The sequence below is a fragment of the Magnolia sinica genome, chromosome 14 (assembly GCF_029962835.1).
Source record: "Magnolia sinica isolate HGM2019 chromosome 14, MsV1, whole genome shotgun sequence".
Classification (NCBI taxonomy): domain Eukaryota; kingdom Viridiplantae; phylum Streptophyta; class Magnoliopsida; order Magnoliales; family Magnoliaceae; genus Magnolia; species Magnolia sinica.
This window is the reverse complement of record NC_080586.1, coordinates 80660611-80677316: the sequence shown is the minus strand read 5'-3', so window position 1 is coordinate 80677316 and position 16706 is coordinate 80660611.

Here is a 16706-nt window from a genome sequence, read left to right as displayed (position 1 = left end):
CCCAACTTCAAACCAGGTTGGTGGTTTCCAATCCGAACCCAACTGGAGAACCTTAATAACCCAACCCCAAAATCAGGTTGGGTCAATAGGATTCAGATTGACCCAAACCCAAGCTACAGCTTTAACCAATCAATCACATCAGGACAATAGATCTAATTTCCTCAAGTAATTAGATCACAAATAGCACTTCCAAGATCTAAAATAAATATCAAGAATCGGGCTGATATCAGTAAAGGGTTTTGGGGTCTTTATGAATTTAAGCAGCTCAGTGAATTCAAATCCCCACAATGGCAGAACTCAAGTCAGCAGAAAACGAAAAGGGTTGTAGGAGAGAACAGCAAAATAAATCAGCGCAGAGCTTATTTATTACAGCAATTTCATCCGTTCCAGATCAAAAGATCAAAGAAGGGGCGAGCATCAGCTGCCGTCACAACTTTCAATGTCAACTAAAAAGCTAATTCCTAAATAGCCCTCAATTTTGCTGGAAATAGACCAGAAACCATCTAAAGTTAACTATTCTGAGGAGCATTTTCGTCAAAAGACCTTTAAAGCACCATTAATAACGAGATGGAAGAAAGGAAGTGGAGATTTTAGCAAAATACCTAACCGTGCATTTTAGCATCATTCAATTAAAAAAATATAAGGGGAGAGAGAGAGAGAGAGAGAGAGAGAGAGGTTACGTTAGAAAACACCACTATCATTAGATTAAGAAACAAGGAAAAAAAAAAAAGATTAAGTAGAAGAAGAAGAAGAATATTAAGAAGAGGAAGAAACAGATACGTGCACCTTGTCGGAATGTCGGGATTGGCCGATTGGGCGAGATCGGGTGGACCGTGGACGTTCGGGCAGCGTTGTAGCGTTGCTTGTCGGGCGGACGGGCGGCGGCAGCGGGCTGGGTGCCGGCTGGGAGGAAGAAAGGGAAAGGTCGAAAGGGAAAGGGCCGCGCGGTGGGGTGGGGTAGGGTTTTCTTTTACAGTTTTACTTATATTATAATATAATATATATAGATAAATGCTCACACCAACTAGCTGGACCTTGAGTTCTGGTCCAACTAGCCGCGCATTTTAATGTTAATAAATGCTGTATCGGGAAAATTATTTTAAAAAAGAAAATAACTTAGCCACTTTGATCGGCCCCACCATGATGTTAATGGGAAATCCACCCCAATCATCACATGATTCACCTCACGCTGGACCCATGGTATGAAAATCAGCTCCATCCATGGTTAAGGTGGACCACACGACTAAAAACAGAATATGGGAAGAGCTTATCCTCCAAATCGTCTTCCTTGGCATGGCCCAGTTGAATCATATATAGGTATGATTTCTTGGACATCAAGCCTAACTTTTTATATGCCATATAATGGTTGGAGTGGATTTCCAAGGCCCAACAGGGTGGGCCTTGTAAAAATCAAGGGTGGGCACCTTTCCCAATTGTTTCCATTTGGTATGCCCCACTTCATTCATGAATTAGCCTAGATTTTTTTCTGTGGGCCCAACATGGGATTAAACATATAATGATCCGAGTGGATCCCGCACACATATTACAGTGGCCCTGTTAAAAGATGAAAGGTTGAAGTCAGTGAGGCACTTGTTAGTGAGGCACTTGTTGGTTCCGAGTAAATTGGTACGTTACCAAGAATGGACGGGAGTGGATCAGGTGTTACCATTGTAACATACCTCTAGGTGCTTCCTTAACTGTGCGACCCACTTTGATATATTTGTTGTATATTCATGCCATCCATCAGTTTTTTAAAATCATTTTAATGGATGGTCCCAAAAATTAAACAAATCCACCTATCAAGTGAGCCCCACTACAGGAAATAGTGAACATTGAACGCCCATCATTAAAACCTTCCTATGGCCCACCGTAATGTTTATTTTCCATCCAACAGCCAGCTTATTCATAATCCAACTTATTCATAAGGTCACGCAAACCTGGATTAGGAATAAAAAAATATATCAACATGATCTAGAACTTCCATCACCCTGACAAGTTTTCAATGGTAGGGTTTAATCCTTCCCGTGGCGTGGTCTACTTTAGCTTTGGATCTCCCTCATTTTTGGCCTCATGCCAAAAAAATGTTATGATAAAATAGATGAATGGTGTGGATATAACCTATGCGTCATGGTGAGGACCATGTAGCTTAGCCACATCAACACATTCAGTTGTGTGTTCCCCGCCTTGTCATCCGAGTCTTTCTCGGAACCAACGCACACCTTTCATCTTTTGAGGTGGCCCACCATGAATTTTACATGAGATCCATTCCTTTCATTATATGTATAATTCTATATTAGACCTAGAGCCAAGAAATCACGCTGATCTGTAATTCAAGTGGACCATAGGAAGGGAAACAATATGGAGGATAAGCTTTTCTAGGGCGCTATTCTCTACTGTGTGGTCCACTTTATTTATGGATGCATCTAATTTTTTGCCCCTATGACCATTATGGGGCAACTCATCTGATGGTTGGTGTGGATTTCATCTTAACTCCACCGTCGTCCCACCCAAGCCATCAAGTCCTTTTCCTCTAGGAAACAACTTTCCCCAAAACGAATTTATTAGCATTAATTACATAACTAGTTGGACGGTCCAACTAGTTGTGTATGAGCATTACTCATATATATATATATATATATATGGGAAATGGTAATATACGGTTGAGCGCATTCAAGCCTAACTTATGGTCGAGTCATGTCACATTTTCCATCATTGGATGATAAGTTTGAAAAATACACTATATGCATTCCAGTGACATAAACAAAGGCAAAATCGGTGGAACTGGCATTACCTATTTACTACTTATTGGGTAAGTTCTCAATTCAGTGTGATATCCACACCGTCTGTCATTTTAGAGATATTATTTTAAATCATGAGCTCAAAAATTATGCAAATCCAGCACTCAAATGAATCACACCACAAAGGGTAGTGGGGACAATGATGACCACCGTTGAAAACTTCCTAGGATGCACCATGATGTTTATTTGTTGTCCAACCTATTCATGTTGTCATACAGACCTGGATGAAAGGACCGAACAAATACCAGCTTAATCCAAAACTTCTGTCGCCCCTGAGAAGTTTCCAATATTTTCAATGGTAGATACTCAATCTCCATTGTTTTCTGTGTTTTGTTCCACTTGAGCTTTAAATCTGCCTTATGATTGGGCTAATGCCATAAAATAATCTCACAAAATGGATGAACGGTGTGAATATAACACTTACATCAGGGTTGGGTCACGACGACAACACAACAACACGGAGGTCGTTGCACATGGCAGACAGGCGTAGATTTCCTCAAAAGCCTTTGACAATAAGTTCCTATGTTGGGAACTAGGTGGGACCACCGTGATGTTTCTGATAAATCCACCATGTCCATCCTTTTTGCGACCTTGGTTTAGTTTATGCAACAAAAAATGAGCCGGATCCAAGTCTCCAGTGGGGCGCCATGCAATAGGAAATAACAGGGATTGAACAGTCACAATTGAAACATTCATATGTCCACAAAAAATTTGTATTACTCGAAGTTCTTTGTGTTTTCAATTCATCCCAATGGAAATGACCTCATAAATGGTTTGTATGTCATCTAAACATTAAGTTCGAACCTAGGAAGGTTTTGAACGGCAGGTATTTTTCTCCAGGTTTTCTGTCTCGGGTGGTCCACTTGAGTGTTGGATTGGGATCAATTTTGTTTTTATGTCTTAGAACGAGCTCGCAAAACGGATGAACGGGTGGATTTATCACAAGCATAATGATGGGCCCCACCTAAGTTCACAAGAACTACCTGTGAAAGGCTTTGCGGGAAATTGACGCCCTGGCATTTTGCGTCGACACGGTGAGAGCAAATTATATGCAGCCCCGGCCACACCATTGACAGTGTGACCCTCGCTGTTGGGCCAACTTAATCCATTTATTTTATATCCATGACATCTATTTGTTTTTCACGATCATTTTATGGTATAAGTCTAAAAATGAAGAAGACTTAAATCTCAGGTGGACCATATTATCAGAAACAGTGGTGATTGAACACCTACCATTAAAACTTCCTAGGGCTAATGTCCATTGTAATGTTTTGTTTCCATCAAAAACCCATTGATAATGTCAAACAGACATGGATGAAGGGAAAATGTAAAGATCAGATTAATCCAAAACTTTTGTTGCCCATAAAAAGCTTTTAATAGTCATTCACCACTGTTTCTAGTGGTGTTGTCCACCTGATATTTGGATCTACTTTGTAAGGCCCGTATCCCATACCATACCATTCAAAGTGTTTGGATGGTGCTGAAATTTGTCTGGCAGTTGCTGGTTTACAGGGAAATGTTTGAATGGTATTGATTTACCTGGACAATGTTTGGACAGTGTTGATCATCATACGTGGGCCATGTGTGCAAGGATACGCATGTTACACCTACAACTATTGAAATGATTTTTAGTGCGGCCCATTGATGTAGCCCACTTGATGTGTATGAGGCCCATTAGTGCGGCCCACCGGGTGTATATATGGCCCATTGGTGCGGACAATTAATACGGCTCACCTGGCGTACATGAGGCCCGTTGGTGCGGCCCATTGATACGACCCACCTGGTGTATATAAGGCTCGTTGGTGCGGCCCATTAATACAGCCCACTTGGTGTATATGAGGCCGGTTGGTGCGGCCCACTTGATGTATATGAGGCCCGTTGGTGCGGCCCACGTGACGTGGCCCATTGCGATGTATATGTGGCCCATGCGATGCGACCCACTTGATGTACATGAGGCCTAGGTGATTCGGCTCATTATGATGTATTTGAAACCCATGGGTTATGGCCCATTGTGATGTATTCGAGGCCTATGGGTAAGGCCCATTGTGATGTATTTGTGGCCTAAGGGCAAGGCCCATTGTGATATATATTAGGCCCATGGTGTGTAGCCCACTTGATGTATCCGAGGCCCAGGTACGTGGCCCATTTGATGTATATAAGACCCATGTGTAGGGCCCGCTTGCTGTGTATATGAGGCCCATGTGCAAGGCCTACCTGTCGTGTATATTAGACCCATTAATGCGGTCCACTTGATGAATATTGAGGCCCATGGGTTGTAGCCCATTATGATATATTTAAGGACCATGGGTTGTGGCCCATGGTGATGTATATTAGGCTCGTGTATTGGGCCCATTGTGATGTACATTAGACCCTTGTATGAGGCCGTGGGCCCACTATATTGCTTACTCTATTATTGTATGGTTCGTAGACTTATCAGTACCTCCGTTTACTCTGATGTTATATTCTAAGCACGCATATACTGCTTACATACTTACACCACCCTCTAAGCTTTCTATAAGCTTATGCATGATAGATGCATGCAGGTGGCGTTGGTAGCAGCGCCGTTGAGCTTGGAGTATGCAACTGTCTTCTGGGGCTTTGATTTTATTTTGTCATATGTATTTTCCTTTTAGCATTGTATTCAAATGTTTATATTAGTGGATATGTGATGATGATGTTGTCTTTGTGATTTGGGTATACTTGTAATTATGCTTCTTATGAGACAAATGTACGTTGGAAAAATCCTCCTTGTAGGATCCCAGGATCAGAACCTGGTGTATACGCACTGGGAGCCGAGAATGGGGTACTACGGAGGCTGTCGGCACCGTATTTGGCAATCAGGATTCATGTGAATCCAATTTTCGAGTTTGGGACGTGACATGCTTAACTTTTGGGATCACGTCCTAAGAATATATAAGAAAAAGGATGAAAGGAATAGATGTACAAAACAATCATCAAAGTAGGCCCCGCACGGTAAGTGTAACAAAAGTGTTACCCGACAACACATAATCCTCTCCCCTACTTTCTGTAAGCGGCTTGCGTGGTGTGCCACGCACCACCGACTTAGTTGCTGCGACGATGTCACCAATTCTGTGGGCTCCACCATAATTTATGTGTTATATCCACACTGTCCATTTATTTGGCGAGGTCAATTTAGATCATGAACCTGAAAATTATGTAGATCCAAAGCTCAAGTGGATCTCACCAAAGAAAGCAGTGGGGCACCGTGACACCCACCTTTAAAACCTTCTCAAGGCCTACCATGATGATTATTTTCAATCCTACCTATCGATTGGGTCACCCAAACATAGATGAAGAGAACAAAACAATTATCAGCATGACCTGAAATTCTATGGGCCCTAGCAGTTTTCAATGATAAGCATTCAATCCCCGATGCTTCCTTTGATGTGGCTCGCTTGAGCTTTCGATCTGCCACATTTTTATGATTGTGCCTTAAAATAAACTTGGCAAATGGATGGACGGTCTGAATATAACACATTCATCATGGTGGGTCTAATGGCAACGCACCGCTAAGGTCACACCACGTAATCGAATGCTTGATCTCTTTCCTGGCGAGCGAATAACATGGAAGGCCCGTATCTTAGTCCATATTGTTCCGTCAATTCCTATGATCCTTCCCGACGAATTCTGGCAACTCACGACTTATCATCGACGTTTGTGCGCGACCCTAAGTCGTATCCTATAAATCTGAGCTGACTCAATCCGAGACTTGTACCATTGAGACCGCACCGTCGCCACAGTTCTGATGCCGCGTATTACCCGCGAGGCGATACCCGGGCCAGGAGATGTGGGCCCGTGATTAGTTCGAGAAAACGCCGCGCATTTGCAATCCCAAGAGAATCTCTACAACATGTCAAATCAATCCCATCAATCACCTCTCATGTCAAGTACAAAACCCCATCCCCAAGCAACCCCAAAGTCAAAGCAACCCATCCCTCACATGTCAAAGTACATATCACCCATCACTCACCTTTTCACCCATCACACCCATCCCTCTCTCTTACAACCTCTCTCTATCATCTCTCTCTCCCATTCTCCCAAGCAAGAGAGGTGCACGTCCAAGCTCTCCCAAGTGAGAAAAGTGAGTTGTGTGTGGCCCACTTCCTCTCCCAAAATCCTTCATCCTAACCCTTCATCTCTCATCATCTTCCGTCAAAGAGGGACACAAGGAGATCGACGTTCCATCGAACTAAGAAGATCAAACGGTGGGTGCTTTATATACCTAGATTTAATGTTTTGATAATGGGCCAAGTGAGGCCTACCGATTGATGTATGGATCTCACTTTGGACCTTAGGTGTGGCAGATGGCCCACCTTGATCCTCATGATCATTCCATGATGGGGCCATTTTCCATGGACCCCTTCATGATGTTTATTTTCCTCAGATGAATAGGGTCATCTAGACCTTGTATTTTGGTGGAGAAAGGATCTCCACCGTTGATTTTGATCGGTGGGCCCACATGTAATAGGACCTACTTGATATATGTTTTGATGTATGGAAGGGAGGGCCCATAGTGCCAGGGTCCCTCCATCACTCGGTCTTTCTCACTCACTCTCTCTCTTTCATATCTTTGGTGTGATGATGTGGCCGTGTGGCCCACCCGTATGGACCCCACCTTGATGTATGTCTTATCTACACCATCCAACCATTTGGTAGCCTACCTGTAGCACGTCTGTAGGTAGGGCCCACCTTATATATATGTGTTACCCAAACCGTCCAACGTCCAGGGACGCTGGACGTGGCTAGATAGTAAAGTGTGAACTAACGGTGAGGTGTACCGTCCAGCAACCAAAAACAGATATCAGCTTAATTCCAAACTTGGGGTGGGCTGCTCATGTAGGCCCCACCTTGATGTATAAATTAAATCCATGCCGTTCATCTAATTTTCCAGATCATTTTAGGTGTTGAGCCGAAAAATGAAACTAATCCGAATCCCAGGTGGGCCATATCACAAATGTTAAGGGGCTGGGTTACTTACGTCATTTCCTACTTTTTACATGTGAGGTTTGGAGTGAGCTTTCACTCAGGGGACCCATATTGATGTATTTCTTAGATCCACACCATACGTCCATTTTCTGGCACATTTTAGTTGTGAAGCCCAAAAATCTACTTGATCCAACCATAAGGTGGACTACACCACAACCGATGGTGGTAGTGGGAGCACCCCTCACATCAACCATGCGGACGTGGGGTGGGGGCATCCTAACCATGGACCCCACCATGATGAATTTGTTTAATCCACACCGTTCACCATCTCCTCCTTATAATTTTAGGCCATGTGCCAAATTTTGAGGCAAATACGAGTCTCGAGTGGGCCGTACTAAGGGTATTGATGCCCATCTGTTGAAACACTCTAGGGCCCTCTTTGGAGTCCCTTGTCATCCAAACCAGTCCTAGTCAGAGTCTATTTAATCTCATTCGAGGTGGCCAAGACGGTGAACGAATTAGATTATCACTTGGGGTAGCCCACACGGCAGGAAACAGTGGTGTTGAACGTCTACCATTGAAACCCTTTTCTGGGTATAGAAGTTTTGTATCATTATGAAATTTGTTTTTCCTCTTCATACGGGTCTGTGTTACCTTATCAACAGATTGGATGGAAAATCAACGTTATGGTGGGCCCCACGTGGGAACCACCTGTTATTTGGAAGTGGATTGGTTGGCATACCACACACCAGCATGCGACTGGTGTGATTGATGTCAATAAGTTCTGGTGGACCACACCTTGATGTACGTGGTGTATTTGCACCGGCCAACAAATCTAGACGGTGGGCCACACCTTAACGTATTTATTATATCCACATCGTCCATCCCTAGATGTGGGTTCCACCTTGACGGATGTACTCTAATCCAACCATCTGTCCAACGTCCAAGTATGGATGTTGGACTCTGTTTATATAATAATTATATATTATTATATTATATATATGTATTGCATAATTATATGAACGTGGTGGGCCCCATATGGGACCCATGTTGATGTATTTATATAATATATTGTATATAATATTATATTATATACGTGGTGGGTTCACGTTGATATATATATATATATATATATAAAATATTTGGTGGGCCCCACGTGGGACCCACCTTGATGCAAGTATCTTATACCCACACTGTCCGTATTTGGACGGTGGTGGGTGCAGCACACTGTTATGTAAGTGTAATCCACTCTGTCGGTCCAATAAGGGAACGTGAGGCCCACCTTTGATATGTTTATGGCCCATCTATGAGGCCCACCTTTGATATGTTTATGGCCCATTTTTTAGGCCCACCTTGATGTGTATGAGGCCCGTTGTTGAGGCCCACCTTAATATGTATGAGGCCCGTTGTTGAGGCCCACCTTAGTGTGTACGAGGCCCGTTGTTGAGGCCCACCTTGGTGTGTATGAGGCCCGTTGTTGAGGCCCACCTTAATACATACATGCATATATATATATATATATATATATATATATATGTGTGTGTGAGGTATGCGAGGCCCGTGGGTTATGGCCCATTGCAATGTAAGTAAGGCCCAATTGGTGCGGCCTATTCGATGTATATATGAGGCCCATGTGATTAGGCCCACTATAAGTTTGGCCCCACGAGGGCCACTCCTTGGGAGTAATGTTGGTTGAATGTCCATATTAATGGGCAATGATGGTTAAATGTCCTCATTGTGACCTTTCCTTCGGCCATTTGTTAGGCTGATTATCGATTCTGCTTGTCGAGGCCAATTGTCGAGGCCGATTATCAATGCCGGTTATCAACACCGATTATGAGTACGTGACAACATAACATCATGATACATGGCCATACGCATCATCTGCATGTTTTTTATGATGTGTGGTTGGCCATTGCATATGTCACTGGGTAGATTGTTATGAGACTCCCTGATAGGTGGAGGTTATCTCACGTGAGTGCATGGTATGCACAGGACTGATGCATGACTGGATTGTATGACTCATGCATCTTGCATTGTGACTTATGATTGCTGTACGCCCTAGCGACATCAGGGCCGTAGCTTCCACAGGCATATCGTGGATGGCCAGATGGGACACCGAAAATTTGTTTGAGCATCGGGCTGCCATAGATGGCCCTGGGTGAAAATCTCTAAAACCCTCTTGGTACCAGAGGACACCCCAACGTCGAGACCGAGTGGATATACATGAGCGCCCGAGTGCCGGATACCAGGAGGTCGTGTCTCCCATTGTGTAGACTATTGGACTTACCCGCCCGAGGGAGTAGGCATAGCTAGGTTGAATTTGACCAGCTCGAGGAATGGATCCGCTATCGACGAGCCGGGTAGGTATTGGCAGACTACTGGCTAGGTGGATAGTGAGTTCTCTTCCACTTATCCAGTTGTGAGCTTGATGGGATGGTAGGTGGCGTGGAGTGTACTAGACCCCGGTGATGATCCCAGAGAGGAACCATACCGATATGTGGACTTATTGAGCAGGAATTGCATATTCATTCATTCATTCATTCACGATCCACTCGGGCTGGTGGTGCGAAATTATTTGTTACGTGTACCTTCGCATGGCCAGGATTTTGGTTGGGCGCGTGACTAACTTGAGACCAGGAGTTTACCACATTGAGTCTGACTATCCAAATTTAAGTATGAGACTGGTTTGGATAGAAGTCCCTTGTGATGGACCCCGTAGCCTGCGATACTACGTACTATCATCCCGACCTCACACTCCAGTTTGGTCATTTTATTCGCATCGTATATTGTATCGGCATTCATATGACATTTTGGGTCGTTATGTTTTCTATACTTATATAGCCTAGACGGACTTAACAAGATTTACATATTGCATTGTACCCTCTGCATCTGATATTTGGCTCTCTATGACTCCTCATTTTCATTACTGATCTGTATTGCGTATTCTAATATTATATGACTCATGGACTTACCAGTATATTTTCGCTTACTCTGATTACTCTGATATCGTATGATTCATGATCTTGTCAGTATTTCCGCTTATTCCGATGATGAATGATTTATGGGCTTTATGGTATACTTGACACTTACCTTGTACACACACTTTCACCACTCTCTAAGTTTTCTATAAACTTATGCACGATAGATGCGTGCAGGTGGCATTAGGTTGCAGCAGCGTTGAGCTTGGAGTGTGCAGCTGTCTTCTGGAGCTTTGATTTCGATAAATGTATTTCCCTTTCAGCATTGTATTCAATTGATTATATTAGTGGATATATGATGATGATGTTGTCTTTATGATTTGGGTATACTTGTGGTTATGCTTTTTATGAGACAAATGTACATTGAAAAATCCTCCTTGTAGATTCCTAGGATCGGAACCTAGCGTATGAACGTTGGGAGCCGAGAATGGGGTACTACGGAGGCTGTCGGCACCGGGTTCGGCGATCGGATTCCTGTGAATCTGATTTTTGAGTTTGGGGCGTGACATAAAATACTCCATTGGTTTCGTCAGTTTCCTTTTTCATTAGAAGCTATTATCTGAGCAGTATATTTTTTAAATTCAACATCCAACGTTGAAAAACATGACACGACTCGACCATAAGTTAGGCTTGCATGCGCTTGATCGTATAGTACCATTTCCTATATATATAATTCTAAAAAACCTAAACCTATTCCTAGTCGAGCCAAGTCGAGCTCGAGTTCGAGTTTCGAGTCGAGTCGAGTTAAAATGGCCCCTGATCGAACTCGGCTCAAACTCAACTCGAGCTCCACTATTTAAGCTTGACTCAGCCCGACTCAGCCATTCAAGCTGAGTCAATCCGAGCTGACTAGAGCCGAGTCAAGCGAGTTAGTCAAGCTGACTCGAACAACTCTAGGTTGACTTTCCGACTCAAATGTAAATGGGTAATAATTATTTACCTAGGTAATTAGGAACTCCGATTAGCTAATGAGAGTTTGAGTGGGAAGACTGGCTATCGAAGTTCCGTCACCAAGTTCTGTACGACCCACCATAATGTATGTATTGTATTCAGACCATCCATCCATCCATTCGAAGAGACTATTTTAGGCATAAGAAAGAGAAATGAGGAAGATGGAAAGTGATGCCCACCGTTAAAACCTTACTAAGTCCATGTTTATTTGAGATCCAACCTATTCATAAGTTAAGATAGACGTAAAAGAAGGGAAAACATAAATATCTGCTTGATTGAAAACTTTCATGGCCCCTAAAAGTTTTTAATGGCGGGTGTTCAATTCCCACCATTTTTGTGGTGGGTCCACACGAGCTTTGGATCTGTCTTGTTCTTTAGTTAACGTCTCGAAATGATCTTTCTAAAAAGCTAAACAGTGTAGATACAACAAATATATCATGGTGTGACATATAGAACTTTGTGACATCACTTCAGTGTTATTCAATTTGTCAGCAGCTAAAGCCTCATAATTACTGAATGTGCAACATGCTTACTTTTTTTAATACTTAAATTGATAAATTTGTAAAATAAATGTGAATCCATCTTGATGTATATAGCTCATCCACACCTCCTATTTGGCGCCGCTTAATTTATGAGGCGGATTGCATCCTACCTATTCTATCTCTAGTTGGGAACAAGTAAGAACTTTGAGTGGCCACCATGATGTATAGGTTTTATCCACACCGTTCATCTATTTTTTCCTATTATTTTAGGATAAAAGCTCAAAACCGAAGCATATCCAAGACAGATATGGACTACGCAGAAGGGATTGAACCCTTGTAATTGAAAACTTATTGGGGGTGACAAAAGCTTTGGATCGAGCTGATATCTGTGTTTTCTCTTCATTTAGGTCCATGTAACTTTATGAATGGGTTGGATGGCAAATAAACATCATGGTGGGCCCTAGAAAAGTTTCAATGGTGAGTATCATTATCACCGCCGCTTCCTGTGCTATGGTCCACTTGAGCATTTGATCTATCTAAATTTTAGTCTTATCTTATAAAATGATAGGTAAAAATGGATGGACGATGTGGATAAAACATATACATCATGGTAGCCACTCAAAGCTCCTACCCATTCCCAATGGAGACGAGCGGGGGAAGGATAGAATCTATGTCCTTAATTTATGGCATAAGCCCAAACATAGGCAGATCCAAAACTCAAGTGGATTAGACCACAAGAAAAGTGGGAATCAAATTTATATGGTTAAAAACTTCTTAGGCCCCTAAAAGTTTTTAATCAAGTTGATATTTATGTTTTCTACTTATCCATGTGTCAGTGACCCTATGAACAGGTTAGATGATGAATAAACCTCAACATTGGGCCAGTGAAGAAAATAACTTTTAAGGATGAACAAATTAATACCACTCTTTACCTTAGCGAGGGGGATTTGAGGGTTGAATTTGCCTTATTTTTTGGTTCGTGGCTCAAAATATTCTGATAAAACACGTGGATGGAATGTATATATTCTATACACTACGGTGGGGTTTATAGATGTAAGATAATACTTTTGAGTTGGTGTGGGGTTTATAGATGTAAGATAATAATTTTGGGTTCGTTTTTTAGATAGAATTATTCACCCATTTTAAAATCAAGTGAAAAAATAATAATTACTTATTTGTCATGATTTACATGTATTGTGCAAAATAAATTTAAAATGTTGTTTGCCGTAAATCCGTGCCCCTTCACTGTAGGGGCAGATTGTTAATGTCATTTATCTAAGCGTATTTTTATAACATTTTTTTTTTCCAGAATGCTTTGCTAAAGTCAATATAGATAACGCCGGCCACTGGTAGCGTGGCCCAATGGATTTCCCGAAAATCCTAGATCCTTAGATGCGCACTCTCCTTGATGCATTCCAACAGCCTCGGGTGTGCGAGCCCTCACAGAGGTCGATACTCGTGCTGTAGGGATGCGGATTACCTATCGACAAGTTGAGTAGCAACACTCCCTAGTGAAGTGATGTCACCAAGTTCTGTGGGTCCCACCATGATGTATGTGTTTTATCCACACCGTCCATCCATCTGGAAAGATCATTTTAGGGCATGATACAAAGAATGAGGCAGATCAAAAGTTGTAGTGGACCCCACCACAGAAAAGAGTGGAGAGAGTGACGCACACCGTTAAAACCTTCCTAAGGTCCATCATGTTGTTTATTTGAGATCCAACCTGTTCATCAGTTAACACATACATTAAAGAAGGGAAAACACAAATATCAGCTTGATCCAAAACTTTTGTGGCTCTTACAAGTTTTTAATGGTGGGCATCACTCTCTCCACTTTTTTTTTTTTTTGGGTGATTTCATCTCATAGCTGAATGGAAGTGGGATTTCATCTCTATGGATTTTATTTCTAGGTTGCCGAGGACGAGAAAGGGATTTGACTCTATTTGGGTGATCGTTGATCGATTAACGAAGTCGGCGCATTTCTTACCGATCAGAGTCACGAGTTAGCTAGGTTGTATATCAAGGAGATAGCACGTCCTGGAGATTGTGTCGATAGAGACACGCGCTTTACATCTATCTTGACTCGCATAGTTCAAGACATTGAATCAATGGAGGATATGCATGAGCTTGTGTTTTGGATTTCAAAGACAGTTGATGATTGTCTTCGTATGCAGTGTTCGCGTATAATAATAGTTTCAAGTAGGTATGGCTCCCTATGAGGCATTGTATGGTCGCCGTGCAGAGCACCACATTGTTGGGCGAGATTGGTGAGCGTAGTTTGCTTGGCCAGGAGTTGGTGGTGACTTGAAAATGTTGACATCATTCATGTCGACGAAAGTTATGCCGATACGAGGCGTCGACCGCATGAGTTTGAAGTGGGAGACCATGTCTCTCCTATGAAGGGAGTTCGCGGTTCGGTAAGAAGGAAACGCCGAGATTTATCGTCCATTTCAAGTTACGGATCGAGTGGGAGAGGTAGATACCGCCTTGTTTTGCCCACACCTCTTGCGGCGTGCATAACGTATTTCATGTTTCTATCTGAAGAAGTACGTTCCTGCATATTATCAGTTGGGAGCAAGTGCGGTTGAGTGAGGATGCCACTTACGTACTGCGACTGACACAGGAAGGAACAGGTATTGCGTAGCAAGGTTATCCCTCTTGTGAAGGTGCTATGGACGCATCATGGTGTGGAAGAGGCTACTTGAAAATCTGAAGCTGAGGTCAGAAAGACCTACCCTCTGATCCTTGAGGCTTATATGAAGGTATGAATTTCGATGATGAAATTTTCTTTAAGGGGGGTAGATTGTAACGACCTTGGAATTTTTGTGCTAATCTTTCCTTAAGTAGTTGTTTTTGGGGTAATTAGCGCTATACTCGATTGCTTGTGAAATTCGCATCAATCATTTTAAATTGTATCTGCATGGCTCTAAACTTGTAGATTAGTTAGCGCCACGTTACTCTAAAATCTGAGATCCATCGCTAAATCCAGTTGTTCTGGGGAATTTTTGGAAGATCTGGATGGCGATGATCTTAGGCTGTTGCGGTCACCGAGTTGGGCTTGACCATCTCCTCGAAAATCAAGTCCATGTGATGTTCTGGGTCGATTTGATTGAGTTCGGAGTGAAGAGTGTAAGAACGGTTGGAATTTAATAAGTTTTTATAAAATCTGAATCGTGTCGCTTGTGCGACGATTTTAAGCTATCTGACCGTTGGATTCTGACCCAATTTCACCCTCTGATCAGGATAGTTAGTTGTGGACCTGATCGAGATTCCGTGACCGTTGAATTGAGTCTGGTCCGCCACGGCTGATCTGAAGAGCCGGTTGGTATGAAAACTCAGCTTGACCTAGATCCATGGTCAAGGAGCTTAAGTCCGACCTTTCGTGGTTATAGGCCCACCAGAAGTGCTTCGTTGGATCGAGAAAGGCATGCTTTGGTTATAACCTAAGTATACATTGGCCCTAGGGTTATTTTCATCAAATATAGGCCTATTTATAGTCCTTAAACCCTAGCTCTCTTTTCCATACGAATTTTCTCTAACCCTAGCTTGGAAAGAGAGTGGAAAAGAGAGAGAAAGTGAGAGAGATAAGTTAGTGAATCATCTTGGATTCTTCCTTGTTCTTCTTCATCTTTGAACCTTCACTTCTGAGTTCTTTTGGGGTAAGTTAACCTAACCCTAACTTGTGTTAGAGCTTAGATTAGTCTTGATGTTGTTTTATCTCATTTCTATCCTTGCTTTAGGGTATCCTATCGCCGTTGACGAAGACAACTCGTCTAAATCAGTTCGGTGTTTCTTTCTTTGCTTAAGGTGCGGATTTTAAGTGTATAGGTTATGATTTTCAAGGCTTTCAATCCCAGTTAATGATTTATTCTTGTTATGGATGAGATTTCACATGCCAAATGTTGTGTTCACGTTGCTTTCCTGTCATGCATGTGTTATATTGAGATTTGTGTATTTTATGTGTATTTATAAAGTACCGTATACATATAAAATATCTACTTGTGTTTGCCATGATTATTTGTCATGTAAGTATGCTAGATGCATGTATGACAACTCCTTGGAAAAAGGAATTGTCTAAATGCATGTATTTCAACATACATTATGTATGTTGTTCCATGTATGCTAAGTGTTTGTAGAAATGCATGAATGATCTAAAGTGTAATTTATTACACTAATTGTGGGCATTGAGAAGTGATTCTCAACACTCCTATTGATGTGCATGATTTCCTTTATGCAAGTTACATTCCATGTTATTTAAATTCAAGCACTACTTGCGCTTACATTTGTGTTAAGTTGAGATTCTTCAGATGCGTATGTACCATGATTTAAGTTGTTGTTTCATTACTGTTTTACATTCCATATGAATATCTGTTGTAGTGTAAGGTGTGTGGGGCTATGCATTAGTCCAGGAAATCGGTAATCGACTCTATATTCGTGGTTGAGGTTGCTTTCGCCACGTAGGATGTATTAGACGAACCCGAGCCGTATTAGAGTTGTCGGCAGTGGTTTGGCCACGCGGAGTGTTTGCGCACTCTATGTCGTTCA